Raw genomic sequence first — 22,728 nt, 5'->3', positions numbered from 1 at the left:
TGACATGATAACACCTAGAAGTTCTACATATTGTGTTTACTCATAATTTGTCAGTCAAAGCAACAAAAGCAGAGAAATGGAATATTTGTGAATAGCCAAAACAAAATTACAAGAAAATAAACCAGGTAAATAAACAACAAATCAACAGCAAAATTCCCTCCCCCCAAAATTATGCATGGTAGAGAAGGGGAAAGACTCAATTCAACTAAGCAGTTAAATCTCCAGTTCTTAACAAACCTATAATATTGTTTTGCAACTTGGACCCTGTAAAAAAATCTAGAAATTGGCATCAAGTCAGCCTATCCCTCTATCTCATCATTCTCAAGGGAAGAAAACTGACCCTGGCATAAAATTGAATGTAAAATGTAATATGGAGGGCAATCAGTCAGGCAAGAATGATTAAATCACACTTCTAAGCCAATATTCTTTTTAGAATAATTTTAGGAACATCTTCCTTACTCTGTAGTAAACTTCTCTCTCTCTTTTTCTCTCATATGACTCTCAATTATTCATTAAACAGAAGTTGATGGTTTCATAATTTGAGATATAAAACTAAAATAAATACCTGATTACATTGATAAGAATGGATATGATTTCAAAGGGCTGAGATCTTCCTCTAACACATTCAAAATCTTAGTTGTTTTTCCTTTCATCAATACTGCTTAGCTTCTGCTCTGCAAGGACAAGTGGAAACTGTCCGTGGAAGTATTTTGGTCAGGCACAGCTGCACTCAGATACTGTTAGCAGAATGTTGTTGTTGAGGAAGATAATATGGGTCAACATTTCCACACTGATGAGGGCTTTTTTGTAAAATCACGATTGCTTCTTTTAGAGAAAGGTTTGATTCTGGGAGAGTTAACATATCACTGAAGGATTCTTTGTTTGATGGAAGTGACAGGGGAGGTAGGAAGGAAGCCAAGAGAGAGCCCAAAAGCTATTCAACTGTCACACACAGCTAAGGAGTCCAATGCTGAGAGAGACAGGAAGTCAATTTCCAAATGGATCATGTAAGACCAGAAGTTTGATGCCATCACCACAGATACATAAGTTCAATCCAGCACACTCTGTGTGATTGTCAAGACAGTCTCATATAAAGTATTTCTGAGAGTTCTTTGGAAAGAGTTGGGGATGACAGCAACTTAAGTGGTGGAGAGCAATTCAGAGAAAGTATATTATGATGGACAAAATAAGAGACTTCTCTATCATTTACATTTGTAACACACAGAATGAATAAAAAAGAATATTATGTCATAATATACATTTTCTTTAAAAGATATATGATATGTTTAAAGATAATGTTTTCAAATTAAGAACAAAGAAGTAGTTCTTATTAAATATTGATAGCTAATATAGCAGAATACATAGAAACATGAGACGGATTATGTGGATCCAAATTCCGCCTTTGCTATTCATATGCTTGTTGAGTGTACACAGGTTACTTGTCTTTCTGAGATTCAGTTTCATCTATAAAAGGGGATAAATTAGTAAGCTTTTGTTGCCATGATTAAATAAGTTTATATGTGTATATAGCTTAAAAGAGGGTCTGGTACATACTGAGCACTCAATTAACTTTATTCATTACTGTTATTATTCAAGTTAATAATGTCTTATTTGAATAATATGTCCCCTATAGGAATCTGACAAAGTACTAAAATAATTTGTAGGTAATGTTAAATTATTCTCTGTAAACTGACTCTAGGGAGAAATAGCTACTGACAGTAAAATACTTTAAATATACCCATTTGATATATGTCCACTTTGTTACCTATATGAATATCTATATATAGTATATTAATTAAAATATTTCTCAAGGTCTGCCCAATTTTGCTTTAAAATATATATTTAAGTATGTATATGTATTTATATTTGCAAACACATAAAATATTATTTCAGGTTAGGAAAGATACAAAAATCTGTTCATGGTTATTACCTCTGAGGAAGGAGATGTGGATATGCAATGGAAAGAGACTTAATTTTTATTGTATTATCCTTAAAGTTAGGATTTTTAAATCTAACACCATTTCAATAAACATTAAATAAAAATATTTCCTTTTGCCACATAAAGCAATTTATTTTGCCTTATCACATGTATTTTCTGTTTCAATGAAATATTTTTCTTTTGCTATGATAGGCACAGTCCTCAGAAATCAGAAGGCACATGTTGAATTATGCATGAATGTTAAGGGAGCTTTTTAACTCTGGCATTAGCAGAGCCTCTTACCAGGGTAGGGCTGGAAAATACCCTGTTCATTGATGACCTGCCAGAGCAAGATTCACACCAGTGCATCTTCCAAAAGTAGTATTCTTTATTCTAGATTATTTTAAAGTATGTAGACTTCCAAGCCAGAAAGCTATATTGGGATCCCATAACCATTGATGTCTCTGACATCAATAAGTCAAAGAACTGTTTGGTTCAAATACAATGAACATGCCACAAGGTTATATAATGGAAGATTGTGGCTCAAGAAAACAAAAGATCCATAAATTAAGAGTATAGTTTTATTCTGAAGATAAAGAAAACCAAAAAATAGAATTTTTCCAGTACAATTTCTAGGAAAGGTATGAAGTAACCTTGTTTTTATAAAATGTTGAAACTGTTTGTTGACTATGTATATTAAAGGAACACATATTTTTCCTCCTTATATTTTTTTAAAATTTTTTAATGTTTTATTTATTTTTAAGAGAGAGAGAGAGACAGCTTGAGCAGTGGAGGGTCAGAGAGAGAGGGAGACACAAAATCTGAAGACAGGCTCCAGGCTCTGAGCTAGCTGCCAGCACAGAGCCCAAGGTGGGGCTCAAACCCACGAACCATGAAATCATGACCTGAGCCAAAGTTGGACGCTTAACCTACTGAGCCACCCAGGCGCCCCTCCTTTTATTTTTTAACATCTTTGCAACAATTTTTATCTAATCTTGAAGTTGTGCAAAGTTTCTTTAAGGATAGCTATTTTAGGCCTTCAGAGTTAGCACTCATACTGGGGGATATTTTCACTTTTATCTATAGCCTATAAAAAGTAACAACAGATATAAATTGCTATTTTGAGAAATTCATTAGCTGAAATATTTTGTAGAACCTGTTCGCAGAATTAATTGCTTTGCCTCTCAGAATAATCAAGCCATGTCTGTCCACAAAAAATGTAATGAAATTATTGCAGTAATTTATAATTATGCCAATGCTGGGAAAATCCATTGTTTTCCAATTGTATAGAAAATGTGCAACTCAACCATTATGTTGTACGTACTAAAAAGGAGTTTGTTATACTTCTAGAAAATGAATTTTATTTTGAAACAAACTCTTTTTTAGTATGTACAACATAATGGTTGAGCTGTAATACATTCTTTTGCCTTTTTAAAAAAATACTTTATTTTTTTAGAGCAGTTTGGGTTTACGGCAAAATTAAGAGGAAGGCACAGGGAATTCCTATTTACCTCTGCACATGCAGACCCTCCCCATTACCAACATCTACTACTAGAGTGGTAAATGTGCTATCATTGGTGAGCCTATACTGACACATCATATTACCCAAATTCCATAGTTTGCCTTAGGGTTCACTCTTGTTGCTGCAGAATCTAAGGACCTGGACAAATGTACAATGGTATATATCTATCATTATACTATTGTATAGAGAATTTTTGCTGTCTTAGTTTAATACCATTTTACCCTGAAAAGTTTGGTCACAAATAAGTCACAACTGACAACACTATTTGAAATGCAAATTCCAAACTATTATTTACTTAATCAGTATCCTTCCTCTAGCATAGTACTGATGAAATAACTAATAATATCAAATGAAATGATTAAATGTTAAAACCTCTGAACAAAAGTTATTGACATTAAACAAGAAACAATTTCATAGCACTGTGCAATTCCATATTTCAGTCAAGACTTCAAGCAGAAAATTACTCTTTCTTCCAAAAGAGGTTCAAGTAACCCTTTAATCACAAGGGTCTGCAAAATGCTATTCATTGAGTAGAAAATAATTATTAGATCAGAGAAAAAAATCAGTCACTAAGTGCACTTATAAAAAAGACGCTAATATATGTCCTGTGCAGCCATTGGGATAACAAATAATGCAGGCCATTACTATTTTTGTGTAGACAATTGGAGGCCTTTGTTCTTCTGCAAAGTCTGTGAACTTTGACCTTTAGCTGCCACGAAAATAAATAAGGTGTTAACTATAGGGAAACGACTCCACCATGGTGCCCTGGTTACCTTGCACACATCCATACGAGCAGAGGTTTGAATCACATCATAACTGAGTCTTGGCTGGATGCCTTATGATTCTCCTGGAATAGGAGAGATGCTCAAATTCATAGGAAGGTAATTGTTAGGAGTAAGGTTTTGACCGAGAAGATGACTATATAAAGTTCTGGTATATATGGGCTGTGGAATGCACCAAAGAATAAGATTGTTGTGAGGATATTTATTATGATAATATTGGCATATTCTGCTAGGAAAAATAGGTATAAGGGGCCTGCTGCATATTCAACATTGAATCTGGAAACAAGTTCTGATTCTCCTGCTCTTAGGTCAAAGGGAGCCTAATTAGTTTCTGATAATGTTGAAATGAATCATATTATGGCTAAAGGTCATGTGAGGAAAACTAATCATATGTGTTCTTGGGTGGTAATTAATGTAGCTAGTGTGAAGGACCCATTTATTAGTAGTACTTATAGGAAGATGATGGCTAGTGTGACTTTGTATCAGATTTTTTGGGCTACGGTGCATAGGGCTTTGATTAAAGTGTATTTTGAATTTAAGGCTCATCCTGACCATAGGATTGAGTAGATGGGGAGACTTGACATAGCTAATATAAATAGCACTCCTAGGCTTATGTTAATGAGTGGATATGGTATTGGTAGAGGGATTCATATGGTTAGAGTGAGTGAGGGGGCTAAGATGGGTGCTATAATGAATATAAATTTGGAGGATATCAGGGATCAGAGGGTTTCTTTGGTGAAGAGTTTTACCACATGTGCAATGGATTGAAGCAGGCCATATGGTCCTACAACGTCTGGTCCTCTGAGAAGTTGCAACCTATAAGGTCCTGTCCTACTCACTCTTTTCATCCCATGAGAGGCTGTTATGAAACAGTTTTTCATAGTCTCTGGGGTCTGATGAGGTGTGGGACTTTCTAGCTCATCTCCTGCAGAATAGTGTCAGAATATAAATCTACTTAGCCACAGCCTGTATTTGGTTCCTCAGCAACAGCATATCCAACAGATCTCATTGCAATCTCCAGTCCTTTTCATTTCAATATCATCCTTTTTGGCATATGGAACAAAAATACCATGGAACTGGCACCTTTGGCTTATAACTGTTTTCATTGTTTATGTAAGTAATAAACTGTCTAAATCTGTAAGTGGCTCATTGTATCACCAGCTCACTCTGGCCTTGGGCTTGGCCTTGCCAATCTTGTGTGTTTGCTTGACAATAACAGGAGATCCACATTGAGTATATTACATTTAAAGTCAGAACATGAGATGCCATGAGGTATATAGAAGGAATCCAGAACTGAAACAACAAAATTGTAAAAGTATTTTGGATGGAGATCCATTGATTGTCTAATAATTTATTTCAGTTAGTTATAATCATCATTTTAAAATAACGAAATAGAAACAAAAAAGAGGGGAAATGAAAATAGAATAGTATAATTATAGAAAAATCAGAGTTCATGGCATTTAATAATGTTAAGCTAGCACATAAAAACATTGTTTTGTGAAACTTATATTTCAGTTATTTATATGAGTATCCTCTGTATCAGTTAACTATGCCCACAATAATTCTACATTTTAAAAAAGGGAAAACTAAATATCAGCAGCATATAGAAAACTTTTATTTAGCTCATAAGTTGATAAGTTGGTTAGAATTTGTCTGTTCTAGACTAGGCTTCACTGAATGCCTCTGCTGGTCTCAGCTGGGCTCATTCATTGACAAGGATGGGGATCAGTGGTTCTCTGGTCAACTTGGCTCAGGTTGGCTCTTCTCCATAATCTTTCATCTTCCTCCTAGGACCAGAGAGCTGCCTATGCATGTTCTTTCTATTATAGTAGTTCAGGCACAAGACTCACATATACTTTTCATGTCTCTGTTTGCATCATATCAGCAAATATCTGGCCAGAGCAAGTCACCTAAGAACCTAGAGCCAAGGGGTCAGGAAGGACAGTCTTCCTACAGTGGAAGGGCACTGCAAAGTGACATTGTAAAGTATATGGATATATAATCCTATTACTGAAGAGTTGGAACAGTAATAGTTAACCACATTCTCCCTAGCTGAAGTTTCTCTACCTAAACATATACTTCAATGGATTACAATCATGTGTATTCAAACTACCATTTCCAAATCTAAAAAGCATTATAATAGATAGATATGCATATTCCAACAAAAATATTGTAGTTGCCTATAAGTCTGAGAAGAAAATGTAAGAGTGACTTGTCATTATCATTCAGATTTTCTCCAAACAGTATCAAATTGTGTACTTCTGTCATTTAACTATATTGTGTATTATGGCTACAATCTACCCCTCGTTATTAACTTAAAAATGTCTTCAAAAAATGGTAAAGGTTTTCAAATAAGGTAATTGAATTCAGAGACCTAGAAAGGCTCATGCATTAGAAGTTGGAAGTTATAAACTATATAGATAGAGGAAAGCACATAAAGGTTATAAACATTGACATGAGTAAGAAAAGAAACAAGTATGATGGACATGCATTTGATTCTAGAAAGCTGTACCATGTTACCAAACTATAATAATCTTTTTGCAATAATTAGAGAATATCTTCTGTAAGGGATTATTGGCCATCAAGTATCACATGCATACAACAAAATATGTTGTACATATTTAAAACTTTGAGGAAGGAGGATATCATGAAAGGAGTTGATTTGGTGAAGAAACTGTGTTTCAATAAATATTGGATGCATCAAATGACCTAAGAAAAATACACAAATCTATATAAGATCATAGGTGAAATGCCTTCCACAGATAATGAGGTAGAAACAATTTTTTTCCCAAAAATTATACTACAGAGCAAATTTTCATACTTATTATTGAGGCACTTGGTCAATTTAATTTTCCCTGTCAATCTAAAGATCCAGATATACTTGACATCAAATCTTAAAGGAAAAAGAAAATATCTGAAAGACAGAGTCATTTAAATTGCAATGAGAATGAGTGTGACATAAGTTGAAAGCTCATTTTCAAAAATGCAATTAGAAAAAAAAAAAATCTTGGTTTATCAAGCCCAGTTTAAGTAGGCAAAGGGTCTCAAGAAGACTTTATTTTTTGTTGTTCATTGCATTGCTTTGTCTAAGGCTTCAGATGACAGGTGATGCATAGTCATTTTCTTAAAGAATCTTGGGACCCAAGAAGAAAAGACTATCTACCCAGTCTTTGAATTTGGTCACAAATGAAACTTGGGCATTTACTCTTTAACTTGTTCCTTCACTGGCTCATTCTTGCCCATCCCTCAAACAGCAACCATGACTACCATATCCATCTTCACCTTCTCATCACCAAATCCTACCTCCCTTCAACTGATAAGTAGCTATAATTTTAAAAGTTTTTAAACTTTTTATTTTGCCAAATGTATCTGGCTTCCTTATAAGTTTTTAAAATATCATGCCATTAATTGTTTGCATCATACTATGTTACATGTCCCTTGCAGTGAAAAATGATAATGTGATTTGTAGGTAATAAAATACATAGTATCATTGTCTTTTTCCCCAAAATATGACTACAAATGAGTTCATTAAGTGTTATATTCTTACTCAATTGGACTTTGAAGTGCTTTATATTATCCTTAAACTCCTAATAGATTTTTATATATTCATTAGAGTTATTTGTTTTAATAATATTTGGCAAAGTTTGAGGGGACTTTTGTCTGGGCTGNTAAAGGCTGTTTCTATATTAAAAATTTTATATTAAACAAGTGTACATAAATAGGCTATATTTCAGTAATGAGAGATGCCTATATTGTGTGTGTGTGTGTACTTGATCATGTAAGTCACTATCAGAAAAGATTGGAAGCCCCTATGGAACTCTTTTACTCCAACACCACAGAAGAAGTATTAATGTAGACCTCTAAAAATAGGGGGGAGGGAACAATTCACACTGAATTCCATAACCTCATAACTGTATTTCATCCAAAAGTTACAAATGCTTTTCCTCAGATGAAGTGAAAAGACCAGAAAAAAACATAATAAGAATTTACTGGGTACTTTTTCAAATACTGTAGTTAGTCGTCATAGCTGCTCTACCATTAATTAATTCAGCATTGAAGGCAGTGGAATAACCAGCAGGAACCAGGAGATCTCCTTAGCCAGGGCTCACTTAAATGAGGAATTTTGGTTATATTTGGAATTTGGTTATATACCAAGGTTATAAATGGAACCGTGTTTCTGTATGTAGTTTCATGCACTTTGTTTATGCTTAAGAAAGTCTATGAATAAACAGAGAAAAGGTTTCCAATATCATTTACTTAAAAGTAAAGGTTTAGGGATGCCTGGGTGGCTCAGTCGGTTGAGTGTCCTACTCTTGCTTTCAACTCAGGTCATGATCCCAGGATTGTGCACTGAGCATGGAGCCGGCTTAAAATTCTCTCTCTTTTTCTCTCTCTCTCTCCCTCTCTCCATCCCTCCCTCCCTTCCTCTTCCTCACTCACATACACACTGTCTCTCTATAAAATAAATAAATGCATAAAAGTAAATGTTCAAAATACTCCACAGTTTTTGTAATTCCACTATATAAAATTGGGGTTCTTTGTTCATTTCACAATGGAATCCTCAGAAAACATAACTTACTCTGGCCTCTGTCACCCAATGACATCTCTTACATGGGAGTGGTTATCACTGAATGTTACATGGAAGGAAGATAAGATGAAAGGGGTTACTCACCCAAAGAAGTACTATAGATAGCTCTTAAGCAAGAGATGTATGATTCAAAAACAGAGACTATGAATTCTAAAATCTATGCATCTCTCACTACAAAGTATTTAAATCAACTTTAAGCAAGCTAGAGTTTTTGATAATCTTACAAATTTGATTCATTAGGAAAACATCTTTTTTTCATTGTTGTAGCTATACTTTGCAGGTTTAAATATCAATGATAAAACTGTTGTGTTGAAACGTTATTTTTTGTAAAAGAGCTACGTTCAGATGATACTCTTTTGCTTAACCTAAGGATAACAATAATATATATTGATAATTTATTTTTAGATCCAATAATAATTTTAGGTCTATTATTTATTTCAAAATGCAAAGATAACAAAGCTTTTTTCATCAGACTCCAGGAACAGTGGAATATAAACTTATCTCAGTGTATCTTTCATATAAGTTTAAAACCATATTTCCACTAAAAATTTTGTTAATCTGTATACATCTTTAGTTTTCCTTCCATGTACTTAGGCACTAGATGACACAAAAACATAATATAAACACTTTTCAGCCATTTTTCTTAAGTGCCTCCATAAGGCCAGAAGCTTCTAAGGCTTCTAAATTCTATAACTTTACAGAACAGTACAATTGTACAGTATTCATAAGAAACTTGCACTAGTAACTAACTTTGATCAATAGTCACTTTAAGTTTGTGGATTTTTTTTTTACAAAAGTAATAAAGATGATTAATATCCATCAATATTCCCTCAAATATAGCCCCTCAGGGACCAAACTCAGGCAGTCTACTCAGCTACCATCTGTAGCACAAGATTACTCTGTTCCTACTTGCAAATCCTTCCAAATCTTCCACTAGCCAAATACAGGGCATTGTAGGTATCTAGAGTAAATACAGTGTTCTTACCAGGACTAGATTCTTTTAAAATTCTTTATAGACTACAGACAACCTGCTCAGGGTATAAAGTAGGAATTCCCTGCCTTCATTCTCTATTTCTGAATTTGTAGTTTCTTGGAGCTTATTTATAATTCATAGACCTCACGATCATACAGAAAGAAAGATCTTCAGTATTTTTAAAACATCTATTTATTTTTGAGAAAGCGCATCAGTGAGGTAGGGGCAGAGAAAGAGGGAGACAAAGGCTTCAAAGCAGGCTCTACGCTGACAGGCAAAGAACCCGACACGGGGCTCAAACTCATGGAACCGCAAGATCATGACTTGAACAGAAGTCAGACACTTAACGGGCTGAGCTACTTGTGTGCCCCAGGTCTTTAATATTTTTTAAGCAGATGCTGTTTAAGGCTACAAATTTGCAAGTGGTAGATAAATAAATCCTGGCGATTTAATGTATGGTGTGGTGAATATAGAAAACAATATTGTATTTTAACCATCAAACTTGCTAAGAGACTAGATATTAATTATCCCACCACAAAAAAGAAGTGATAATTATGCGACATGACAGAGATACTAACTCTCTCTACATTAGCATTCATATCACAATATATAAATGGATCAAATCAACATGTTATACACCTTAAATTTACATGATATGTCAAATATATTTCAATAAAAAAAGAACTTTAAACTGGCTCTAGCAGAATCTCATCTAAGGTCCAAACATTAACAAGTACATTTTTTTTCTCTCTCTGGCTATGAGCAAAAGTAAACTAAGACAACAAAAATGCCATGAATAAAAATTTCAAACCATATTAAAATGTTCACATTCCCCAAGATAATTTCAATCAGAACATTATAATTTGTATTTGATCATTTGCCTCTAAGAACTTCTATCTATAGTCTATTAACCTTATAATCAACTTGCCAAAAGCTGAAAGCAATGTTTACTCTATTGATAATCTTTTCATCTCTAATAGATCCCTAATAAATTATTTTTTTGTAATTGAAAACATTATCTAAACTCACCCACGATCCAAGCTTGTATAATGGGGGAAATTTTTTTGCTGTAAGAAATTTATATTTAATGTTGAACTTTAAATCATTATTTCTTTTAAGACTACGTTTGGAGGAAAAAACTGTAAGTCCCATTCCTAGCTAAAAAATACACCACTCCTCAAACTGTATAAAGCCAGTTAGAAATATGTATTTGTTTCTCCTTTTTAATACAAAGCTTCTTGGAGTTGAGCCTTCACACCATTCAGAAAGTTATATCCTCTTCACTCAAAGAAAAATAACTTTAAATGTAGTGCTTGGACTATCCCGCTAGCTCATGTTATATATGGAAACTAGGTATACTATACTGTTTGTCTCATTGAATAAACCTATGTAAAATCAGACAAACGGCAGATGGCTATACATGGGTTTTAATGGTTTTTAGAGCCATTGGACTCTTTAGTAGAAAGAGGAAACAAAAAACACTTGTGTTCACAGGCTGGTTACCGATACAGACTATCATCTCCTATCTCATCATGAGTACCTAAGAAAAATTGGAATTTGATTCTTCTCAATTTTAACAGTGGATGACATTCCTTTTGTTTTCATGAACATAATAATAAGAGAAAATTTTTTACTGAAGAATATACTAACTCAACAAAAATGTAAATGAAGTAGAATTCCCTATGATGTATTGAGGTTATTCATATCTGAGAAGAGATCCTGCTGTTAGCCTCAGAACCTTGATCAGTGCTGTGCATAATTAGCATTCAGCACTTAATGAGCATTCAAGGAATGTTAGTGGAATTGGAAACGAGCCGCTACAACTCATCATGGGTTTTTTTTTTTTAGCATGGTGATGATGATATAGGAAAAATAATAGGATTTAGAGTCAGACTGTCTAAGTTTGAGGGCCAGCTCAGATATTTACAAGTTTGGTGTCCAAAAAGTCAAACAACCTCACAGAGTTTCCATTTTTCTCATATATAAAATGAGAATAAAAAGGATTTTCTAAGAGAATTACTGAGAAGATCAAAAAATATAAAGAATATGAAAGCATTTTGTAAAATGAAATATCCAAATACTCTTAAATGAAGGTAGAATATAAATAAGTAAAACATCAAAAAATTTTAACCCACCATTAACATGCAAAAATTCTAATTAGTATTAATGTACCACTAGTGTTTGCCTTTTCTTGTATCCTGGAATCAGAATTTCTTCAAATAACAGTAACTTGGATTAAATAACTGAGTAATATTGACACCACAAGACTGCACTGCAATTAAACAACATAGAAATATTCACAGATTAATCACTGGTCCTCTCATTGTAATTAGTTCATTCATTTCCTCTTTTCTTTAGTGGCAATTTTTCTGTGTAATCTACTTTCATTCTAAGGCATTAGTGTAGAACAAGACAAAAGATTTCTATTCATTAGAGAATATGTACTGAGTTATGATAAAATGTTTTGATTATGTCTAATTTTAGTTTAATTTTCATCTTGTACATTTTACCTATGGAGATAACAGAAGAATCTGAGAGAAAACAATGTTAATGCAACAATTAGGAAAGAATCAAGGTTAGGTGGCAATGAGGAAAAGAATAAGTAAGATAAAAGAGATCTGAGGCATATGGGTGTTCAGTTGGTTAAGCATCCAACTCTTGATTTCAGCTCAGGATCTCACTGTTTATGACATGGAGCCCTGTGTTGGACTCTGTGCTGACAGCATGGAGCCTGCTTGGGATTCTCTTTCTCTCTCTCTCTTAAAATAAATTTTAAAAGATTTAAAAATGGATTTCTGAAAAGCACTAATATATTACAGCAGCAAGAACATATAATTGACATAAAATACATGCATTTAAAAATAGTATAACACATTCTACCTTGTCAAGTAAGGATTAATATAAGCAGTTAATTGGGTTTGAACTAGCTAAACCCACTGTGTATAATTTGACTGCTGTTTTCCCAAAAATCTATAGCTAAGAAAATATTGTTTGTAAATAAAGCCAAGAATAGATCAAGTTGTAGCTTAAACAATCTTCAAACAGCCTTTAATGTTGATCATCTCTGAAGGCCACTTTAACATTTGATGTGTCACTTAGAAATTATTTTTAAATACTGTTTACAAAATATCTCATTTCTACTCTATAACTTATCAGGAAATAACCGCTATAATTATAGTCATCTCTGCATTTATTATGCTTTAATATTTTCTTCAAACTACTGTAGCTTCACATTGCACGTTGCTGGTCCACTGTTCTCAGTCGGCTGTACTCCTGAATCTCCACATTCCCTCAGTCACAAAGTCCTGCCGATTCCAACTCAGTATCTTTCTGTTTGTCCACTGACCTGAGAAGTCTGTTTCTAATCTTATCACTTTCACTAACCCAATGCATTCTCCAAAGCGCACCTAGAGTAAAATAATTCTTCCACAACCCAATTCTGAGTATAACACTCCACTCTGAAGACTCCTGGCTATCATTCATTGACTCTAAGACCATCCAGACTTTCCAAAAGTTGCACAACCATTCCCCTGCATACAACTCAGCCCTTTTTCACTCTCCATTACCAAGCACACACTCTCAAACCCCACCCATACCTACACATATATTCTATGCTTCAGTAATTCTCCATGTTCTTCCTAATCTCAAGCTTAAACAGATACTTTTTCCATTTGTTTAACCTGCCCTTCCCCTATTTTGTCTAGTTAATCCTCATCGTCAGCTCTCAGTTTAGGTGTTACATTCTTTAGGAATACTAAAAATCAGAATAGGTTTCCTGCCTGTATAGCCTCTTCTATCCCCCCTTATTTACCATGGTATCCTCAATAGAGCAGAGAGATAGTAAAATTGGCAGTTAACAGACACTGAATAAACAATAAAGAAGATGAATATTTTAGATAAATTTAAGTGTCATGTATAAGCAAAGTGTGACCCTCATTACATTTTATTTTTTTAAAGTTTATTCACTTATTTTGAGAAAAAGTGAGAGAGCAGATTTGTGGGTGAAGGGCAAGATAGAGGGAGAGAGAGAGAATCCTAAGAAGACTCTGTGCTGTCAGCGCAGAGCCCGATGTGGGGCTGGAACTCATGAACCGTGAGATCATGACCTGAGCCGAAATCAAGAGCCAGACACTTAACCAACAGAGCTACCCAGGCACCCCATCATTACATTTTAAACTACAACATTTATGAATTACTTCCTAAATTTGTTACTCTATAGGATCACCTAGTGATAAAATACAAAAATATATAACTGAAAAATTCTCAAGGTAAAAGTGAAGATTTTCTTTCAAGGGAGAGATGAACAATAAAGTTTGTTAAATCTGTAGAAGAATTATTTATGATGCTGAATAAATGGAACAAATGAAACATTTGTTGACCAAATTTTAGTGTCAAATGGGCATTGAAGAAAAAATATGCATGGCTCAATGAGAAGCTAGAAAATATGGCATTTAAGTTAGTGTTAATTTGAGTGAAGAGAAAAATATGTTGGGAAAATGTTTGAACGCTGAAACCAAACAAATTTAGGTCAAATTCTAATTCCATCAGTTATTAACTGCATGATTTGGGAGGAAGTAAATTATTTGAGCCTCTGTTTTCTTATCAACAAAACAAATATGATAGTAATACATCCTCCTACGTAAAATTTGGGGAATAAATTGTTGAAGCCCATATTGCAATATCTAACACAAACTGGAAATGTTGGTAATGTAGTTAATATGGAACAGTGGAATGAATGAGATCACTATGAATTATGGCCCTGTGAGAAGATCTCATGTAGAAGATGATTTTAATCTGGGCTTTGAAAATGGCTAAACTTTAGGAAAGTGATAGAAATAGGATGGGCAGGCTGGATTTTCACTTTATTCACATTCACATCTTTATTATGTAATATTTATTAATGACTAGACTGTGCCATTGTTATTTGTGAATTAACAAATGTCCTCTACTATATCACAAATTTCTAGAAGAGAACATTTTTTTCATCAACTTTGCTAACTACTTGGCACATAGTAAATCCACAATATTTTATTGCTGTTATTCATTTAAATAGCTGTTTGGGTAAGTCTAAGGGAAAAAGTCTGATTATCAAGGCAAAGCTGTATAGTTTGAATGAGGTCCTGATATTTTGGAGGGCCTTCAAAACCAGTCAATATTTATACACAATTTTATTAAAAGTCTTAAAATAAGCCTTTAGTAACTGACAAGTTATATAATAAAACTATTCAGTCTTCTAAATTAACATAAAAATCACAAGGGAAAAGAAATACGCAAGGATTGGCAATATTTTTAATTTTAAATATTTTTTAAATATTTATTTTTGAGATAGAGAGTGCCAAGTGGGGGAAAGGCAGAGAGAAGCGGGGGCAGAAGATTCAAAGCCAGCTCCACGGGGGTGCAAGCCTGATGCCTGGCTAGAACTCACAAACCACAAGATCATAACCTGAGATGAAGTCAGATGCCCAACCAATTGAGCCACCCAGGCACCCTGGCTATAACATTTTTAAGGAAAAATGCTGAGGGGAAGTGCATGTTCTTAGTTATTAAAATTTGTCTTAAAGTAAATATTACTAAAACTGGATGACATAGACAAATAGATGGAATGGTCTAAAGCTGAGACACAGATTTTTAAGAGGGCTAGGACCGCATTCTAAAAGATTCTGAAGATCAGAGACTAAAGGAAATCCTTTCAGCAGGCAGAATATTAGCCAAATATCTCATTGTCCACTGCCTGCAAAGATACAATAGCCTAAGATAAGGAGATGTGCCAATTATTGGGCTGTGACCATGAATACTTGGCTAATGATCAGAGACTTGTAAAAAACAAGGATAAAGACCTGGGACTGAGAACAGTAGGAGAGAAAACTCAAATACTCTCACAGTGAGGTAGCCCATCAATAACTGTATACATATATTCATCTACTCTGGGTGTATGTGAGCTGTCTCCTCAGCAACCTTGTGCTTGTTCAGTTAGTGCATAAGTAAGGGGTGTGGCATGGCATAGAATATGTACAGACACAATGCCATGGGACTGTCTTCGTGAAGACTGACTTGTCTACTTATTACCACTGTCATCAGTTCTTCAGAAGTGACTAACTCTAGTTCCTCAGCACTGTTATCATGCTTCAGTGAAATCAGCCAGCTAGACAAGAGTGAAATAGATCACTACTTTGGATCTCTTCCATCATGAAAAAGGCAGTAAAACATCTTCGTGGAAATAAAAACTCATTCTGCTTTTAAATTTGCTTCCCTTACTCATCATGCTTTTATCAGAACCACCATCTGTGGACTTACTAAATGCCTAATGCATCAACATTTTGTCCCACACATTACTTCTAATCATCAAATGGCAAAAGTGCCATAATAGACCAATCTCATCAACCTGATATTAGGTTATAGTAGGAAGACTTCCTGGTCTGATCAATGACTTTATCTAAATATTTAGAAAAATGAATTTGGAATTGTTAGAAAACACTGAATATTAGTAGCCCATGGGGGCGCCTGGGTGGCTTAGTCGGTTAAGCGTCCGACTTTCGCTTAGGTCACGATCTCGCGGTTCGTGGGTTCGAGCCCCGCATCGGGCTCTGTGCTGACTGCCAGCTCAGAGCCTGGAGCCTGTTTCAGTCTGTGACTCCCTCTCTCTCTGACCCTCCCCTGCTCACGCTGTCTCTCTCTCTCTCTTTCCTAGAAATAAATGAATATTTTCATTTATATATATTAGTAGCCCATGAACCTACTACTGACTGTCCTTAGTGAGCTGTGAGATCTTGAAAATGTAACACAGTGATCTTGGTTCTATATTTTCTTATATCAAAAAGAAGTTAAAGAAGTTGATCTCTCAAACCATCTCTGTAATCTAAAATTCAGTGAATCTAAGAATTTACAATGTGGTTTGTTATGACATTTTTCAGACAAGTGGGATATTTTTATTTAGCCTATAAAATGTATAATATAATTTAACATATAAAACCCCTATGGAATAAGACATATCTATTTCATCTAAGTATTCATTTACAGTACATAACAGGAAAATATATGTAAATATAAAATATGAAAATAGAAAACATAAGAGTAGAAAATGGTAGAAAACGTGGCATAAAATAGTTAGCTTTTCTTTTTTCTCATCATGTATTTTAGGTGCATATTGTGTAGCTTCCATCCAAAAGATTACTGCATAACAAAACTGCTTAAGACATTCAATTTTCCCTTAAAGATAAAGTAAGTAGAATTTATTGCACAGTAGCAGGAAACAAGGTCTTTTCTATACATTTTAGGGAAACACAAAATACCTTCACTTCAGTAGACAAAGAGCTTGATTGCTGTTATTCAATTGCTAAATTGATAACATTTAAAGGTCCTGGGTATTCAATTTTCTCAAACAAATTAAAAATACATAGGAGATATGCGTTTTCACTGACTTTACAAAAATCCCTGATTAACATGCCAGATGCCAAAGCTCTTCAAGCTTGATGAAGGCTCCCTGGAGTTAATGTCCTTTCCGCAGTTACTGTCAAAGGACTGAAGCAGATTGTGCCAGGCTGCATAATCATATGATTTTACTCCTATTGAGAAACTACTGCCACAGGAAAAATCAACTGCCTTGATGAAAAAAGTTTAAAATCATAAAATATCTGTATAATAAAAAATTTTCATGAAAGTCAGTGGTATGGTATCCTTTGGCATTCTAGTTCTAAAGTCTCTATTTCGACTTCTTCTATTTGAAATGAAAAGCATACATTTTATCACCATGGAACAAAAAAGCTCTACAGTAGTCTGGCTAAAGAGAGAGATGCTTTGGTGGGTGCAGGCTGAGTGTGTGGATGTTATAAATAAAGATAAAAAAATAAGGAAAATTAAATTGCCTGAGAAACTTTATTTTTTTAATTGAATTCTCTCATTCCTTTAGGGTACATATTCACTAATTAGGGCTATCATAAACACTCATGGACATGAATCAGCCCATAACGCAGCACATTTACACCTAAGCACAGAGTCACGATGACTTATTTCACTGTGCCACTGGGTCAAAATGGCTAACTGTGGAAGACAGTTAATTCTCTTGCAGCATCCATTCTCCCTTTCTCCTTTGCTAACAGAATCATATTTTCTTTGGGGGTGCGTGGCACCCCTGTGATGGATCATGATAATCAATCATGACCATACTTTCCCCTAATTTCCCAATCTCCCTTGAAGCCAGGATGGCTATGGGATCTATCTCTGGATTAAAAGATTTAAAGTCTGCTGAAGAAGGTTCTGGGAAGGTTTTCCCCTTCATGATAAAACAGAACATAGGTACCTATCACAACCCTTTTCCTTTTAGCCATTATCCTGAATCACTTTTTTGTATTCAAGAGGGAACAAGCATGTGATTTCCCAAAGAACCACAAAAACACTCACCTTTATGTCACTGAGTTCCTGAACCAACTTCAGCCACCATCCACTTCCAAGCATCTGTTTGTGAAAAAAAAAAACAAACAAAAAACTAGACATTTACCACTGCAAATTAGGTTTTCTACTTTCAGCCAATGCCTTTCTAATTAGCAAGTTCAGAATTGCATCCCATTCTAAATATTCTTACTAACAAACCAGCATTTCAGAAGATACTGAAATCTGTGGGCCATCAAAACTACACAGTGAGCACTGAGGGCCAGCCAAACCTTCATTCCTAGATTACTCACTTGAATCTTCATTTCCTTATGAGAAGCCAATAGTTTGCATGGAGAATTATTCAGTTGTTCATTTAGCTAATTAGCTAGAAACATAAGTTACTAAACTTTGTCAGTAAGTACAGCTACTTTTATTTCATTTTATTTCTTTATTTTTTAATTTTTTAAATGTATTAACTTTAAAGAGAGTGAGACAGACAGAGAGTGAGCAGGGAGGGGCAAAGAGAGAGGGAGACACAGAATCTGAAACAGACTCCAGGCTCTGAACTATCAGCAAAGAGCCCAACGTGGGGCTTGAACTTATGGACCATGAGATCATGCCCTGAGCTGAAGTCAGATGCTTAACCAACTAAGCCACCCAGGCACCCCGATTTTATTTTATTTTTTGTTTAATATTTTTATTTAAATTCTAGTTAGTTAACATATAGTGTAATCTTGGTATTAGGAGTAAAATTTAGTGATTCACCACTTATATATAACACCTGGTGCTCATCACAGGTGCCCTCTTTAATCCCTAGAACTCATTTAGCCTACCCACCCCCTGAGCCTATAACTGCTCCCAGAATTTACATTAGTAAACCAACAGGTCTAAAGTACAAACATGCCACCAACAACACATTCAATTGAAAGGAACAATGGCAAATCTATCATGGTATTGATTGAAGCAAAGCATTCACAGAAATGCACAGTGGTAATGCCTCAACTAACATCAATCAGTCAAAATGAAATACACCTCTAAGTCAAATTGATATATATGATAAATTACTCAAAACTGACATTAGCACATATATTCATTAATTTAAAACTGCTTCATCTGCATACTTGCATTTCAGGTAATGTGCAGTTCATACAATATTCTCATACTATATCTTAAAAATTATTTTTCTCTCATAAATTTCATATACGTAGAAATCTTTCAAAAATAGAATCTACATGCAAGAAATAGCCATATATCATAAATATGTATACAAATCTATGTTGTTATAGAAAGGTACAGTCTAACAAGCTAATGTGTGTTAAAATTCATTTTATGTACAAAAGGACAAAATTCACTCTGTTCAGTAGCTTTTTCCATGAGCAAATATATACTGGCCATCCACCATAAGACCTATGAAAATCATACCAGGTCATATATTGCATGTTTCTTAGTAGTTGTGCAACTTTTGTTAGCATTTGCTATCTCATTTTATCCTTACAACAAATCTGTCAATTTAGATACTTTTCTTCCTTTAGAATGGATTTCCCAAACATTTTAACAGAGGTTCTAACTAAACTGGAAAAAAATAACATCCCATTATGGACATAAATCTTTTATGTTTGTATTTGGTAGCTTCGTATAATGTGAAATCAGTCATTGGGGACAGGCATACCCATATTTGAATTTTAGCTGTGAAATGTTTTATTTAAGTTTTTATTTTACTTCCAATTAGTTAACACAGTGTTATATTAATTTCAGGTGTACAAAATCCATACATCATCCTGTGCTCATCACAGTAAGTGCACTCTTTAATCTCTATTACCTATTTAACCTACCCTCCTTTAGTAACCATCCGTTTGTTCTCTATAATTAAGAGTATGTTTCTTGGTGCTTCTCTTTCTCTCATTTTACCTTTGCTCATTTGTTTAGCTTCTTAAATTCCACATATGAGTGAAATTATATGGTATTTGTCTTCCTCTCATTGACTTATTTCACTTAGCATTATACTCTCTAAATCCATCCATTTCCAATGGCAAAAAAGAATTTCTTAAGACTGAATAATTGTCCTTTGTATATACCACTTCTTTTCTTTATACATTCACCAATCAATGGGCTGTTTCCATAATTTGGCTATTGTAAATAATGCTGCTCTAAACATAGGGGTGCATATTTGAATTAGTGTTTGGGGAAATACTTAGTAGTGTAATAGGTGGATTATAGGGAAGTTCTATTTTTAATTTTTTGAGGAACCTCCATACTGTTTTCCACAATGGCTGTCCTAGTTTGCATTCCTACCAATGGGGCACACATTCCCTTTTCTCCATTTTCTTGCCACCACTTATTGTTTCTTGTGTTGTTGATTTTAATCATTCAGACAGGTCTCAGGTGATAGCTCATTGTAATTTGATTTTGCATTTCCCTGATGGTAAGTTAATATGAACATCTTTTCATGTGTCTGGAGGTTATCTGTATGTCTTTTCTGGAGAAATGTCTATTCATGTCTTCTGTCCATTTTTAATTGGATTATTTTGTTTTTCAGGTATTGAACTTTATAGGTTCTTTATATATTTTGGATACTAACCCTATATTGGATATGCCATTTATAAATATCTTCTCCCATTCCAAAAGTTGCCTTTTAGGTTTTTTTAAAAATAATTTATTGTCAAGTTGGTTTCCATATAACACCCAGTGTTCATCCCAACAAGTGCCCTCCGCCATGCAGATCACCCCCTTCCCCTCCTCCCCAACCCCATCAGCTCTCAGTTTGTACNTTGATGAGGTCCCAATAGTTCATTTTTGCTCTTGATTCCCTTGCCTTTGGGGATGTGTCAAGCAAGAAATTGTTGCGGTTGAGATCAAGGAGGTTGTTTCCTGCTTTGTCCTTTAGGGTTTTGATGGTTTCCTGTCTCACGTTCAGGTCCTTTATCCATTTTGAGTTTATTCTCGTGTATGGCNTGTTGAGGATTTTTGCATCTGTATTCATCAAGGATATTGGCCTGTAGTTCTCTTTGTTTTTGCAGTGTCTCTGTCTGGCTTGGGAATCAAAGTATGCTGGCTTCGTAAAATGAGTCCAGAAGTTTTCCTTAGATTTCTATTTTTTGGAATAGCTTGAGAAGAATTGGGATTAATTCTGTTTTAAATGTCTGATAGAATTCCCCAGGGAAGCCATCTGGCCCAGGGCTCTTATTTGTTGGGAGATTTTTGATAGCTGATTCGACTTCTTCACTAGTTATGGGTCTGTTCAGGTTTTCTATCTCTTCCCTTGTGAATTTTAGTAGTGAGTGTATGTTTAGGAATTTTTCCATTTCTTCTAAGTTGTCCAATTTGTTGGCATATAATTTTTCACAGTATTCCTTGAAAACTGCTTGTATTTCTGAGGGGTTGGTTGTAATAAGTCCCTTTTCATTCATGATTTTGTCTATTTGAGTCCTCTCTCTTTTCTTTTTGAGAAGTGTGGCTACAGGTTTGTCAGTTTTGTTTATTTTTTCAAAAAACCAACTCTTGGTTTCATTGATCTGTTCAATTGTTTCTTTGCTCTCTATGTTGTTTATTTCTGTTCTGATTTTTACTATTTCTCTTCCTCTACTGGGTTTGGGGTGCTCTTGTTGCTCTCCCTCTAGTTCCTTTAGGTGAGCTGTTAGATTTTGCAGTTGTGCTTTTTCTAATTTCTTTAAATAGGTCTGGAGTGCAATGTATATTCCTGTTAGGACTGCCTTTGCCGCATCCCATAGAGTTTGGATTGTTGTATTTTTGTTTTCATTTGTTTCCATATATTTTTTTAATTTCTTCTCTAATTGCCTGATTGCCCATTCATTCTTTTGTAGGGTGTTCTATAACCTCCATGTTTTTGGCAGTTTTCCAGAATTCTTCCTGTGATTGATTTCAAGTGTTATAGCATTGTGATCTAAAAGTGTGCATGGTATGATCTCAATTCTTTTATATTTATTGAGGGCTGCTTTAGGTCCCTGTATGTGATCTATCTTGGAGAATGATCCATGTGCACTTGAGAAGAAAGTGAATTCCATGGCCTCAGGATGTAGAGTTCCAAATATATCTGTCAGATCCATCTGGTCCAATGTGTCATTCAAGTCCATTGTTTCTTTAGTAATTTTCTGTCTAGTTGATCTATCCATTCCTGTAAGTGGAGTATTAAAGTCCCCTGCTATTATCACATTCTTATCCATAAGAATACTTTTGTTTGTGATTTATTGTTTTATATATTTAGGTGCTCCCATATTCGGTACGTAGACATTTATAATTCTTAGTTCTTACTGATGGATAGACCCTGTAATTAGTATATAATGCCCTTCTTCATCGCTTGTTACTATCTTTAAAGTCCGGTTTGTCTGATCTAAATATAGCTATTCCAACTTTCTTTTGACTTCCAGTAGCATGATATATATTTCTCCATCCCCTTACTTTCAATCTGAAGGTATCCTCCAGTCTAAAATGAGTTTCTTATAGACAGCAAATAGATGGATTTTATTTTATCCATTCTGCTATTTGATGTCTTTTTATTGGAGCATTCAGCCCATATCCATTCAGTGTTATTATTGAAATGTATGGGTTTAGAGTCATTAT

The sequence above is a fragment of the Crocuta crocuta genome, unplaced genomic scaffold, assembly GCF_008692635.1.
Source record: "Crocuta crocuta isolate KB4526 unplaced genomic scaffold, BGI_CrCroc_1.0 scaffold317, whole genome shotgun sequence".
Classification (NCBI taxonomy): Eukaryota; Metazoa; Chordata; class Mammalia; order Carnivora; family Hyaenidae; genus Crocuta; species Crocuta crocuta.
The sequence above is the reverse complement of the archived record's forward strand: the minus strand, read 5'-3'. Positions refer to the sequence as shown.